Genomic DNA, 1168 nt, shown 5'->3' with positions numbered 1-1168 from the left:
ATTTTTTCATATATTTATTTGCTTTTTATATTTCTTCATCTGAGAAGTATGTATTCATCTCAGATGCCCATTTTTGGATGGGATCTTTAAATTTGTGAGTTCTGATTTTTTTGAGTTCTTTATATGTTTGCTGTAGTAATCCTTTGAGAAACAGCTAGAAAACATTTTTTTCCCAAATTGTGAGTTGTTTCTTCACTGTGTTGGTGATTTCATTTGCTGTGTAAAAGCTTTTAAATAGGATGATATCCCAGTTATTGATTCTTTGTGATACTTCCTGTGTGATTGGGATTTTATTAATAAAGTTTTTGACTACATCAATGTCTTCAAGAGGTTTACCTATTTTATCTTCCAGCAGATTTAATGTTTCTGTTTTAATATTTAGATCTCTGATCCATTTCAAATTTAGTGCAGTGCATAGTGAAGGATATGGATCCAATTTTAACCTTTGGCATTTGTCACACATATTTTAAAGATTGTCACTAAGCTACTGAAAACCAGAGGCAGGACTCTCCTCAGATCACAGAAGATTCAGAAGAACCAGATCTTTACAGGACCAAATGCCCCCAGGCAGGGGGAGCCCTTAGAGAGAAAACCAGGGGCGCAGACAGAAGTGGAGGACCTTTTCCTTCTTCCCCATCCCCTCTCCCCTCCTGTCTATCCCTCTCCACTCTAATAGTGAATGGCCTTTTAATGGAGCCAAACCAGGCCAAGGATTCTAGACAGTATTCTGCCTGGGTGTTATTTGGATGTTTGCATTTCCAGGTGTTTCCACTAGGGTAGAGCTGAGCACAGAGAAATACCCAAAAAAGTGATAAGCCTTTGTAACAGCTAAGTTTGATGGCATCAACTTGACTGGCTGGTAAGCCACAGAGGGGATTAGTAGGCCACATTTCTGGGTGTGACTGGGTGGGTTGTGAAGTGTGACCTAGACTCTGTTCAGGAGTGCCCTTGGTGCTGTTCCTATGCTGTGAGTTTGAGCTGCCGTGAGCTAAGCCTCTCTGTTTCTTTGTCCCCTTCTGCCTTGATGCTCCTGCCTTGGAGCCAGCAACCATGGACTGAATGTCCTGAAACCAAGAACCAAATAAATCTCTCCCTTCAGTTGTGGATTTCGGGCACTATCTTTAGTAAAAGGAAATTCCACAGAATACAAGTGAAAGCATTGACAAAA

At 40.6% G+C, this 1168-nt stretch overlaps 1 long non-coding RNA gene across 3 annotated transcripts in view; it reads left to right on the top strand.

Annotated features, from left to right (window-relative positions):
- LOC102023595 overlaps positions 1-1168 on the top strand; it is a 28199-nt gene that overhangs the window by 3178 nt on the left and 23853 nt on the right. The window lies entirely within an intron of this gene.

This window comes from Chinchilla lanigera, unplaced genomic scaffold (genome assembly GCF_000276665.1).
Source record: "Chinchilla lanigera isolate Chin_1 unplaced genomic scaffold, ChiLan1.0 scaffold00016, whole genome shotgun sequence".
NCBI lineage: Eukaryota > Metazoa > Chordata > Mammalia > Rodentia > Chinchillidae > Chinchilla > Chinchilla lanigera.
The sequence above is the reverse complement of the archived record's forward strand: the minus strand, read 5'-3'. Positions and strand labels throughout refer to the sequence as shown.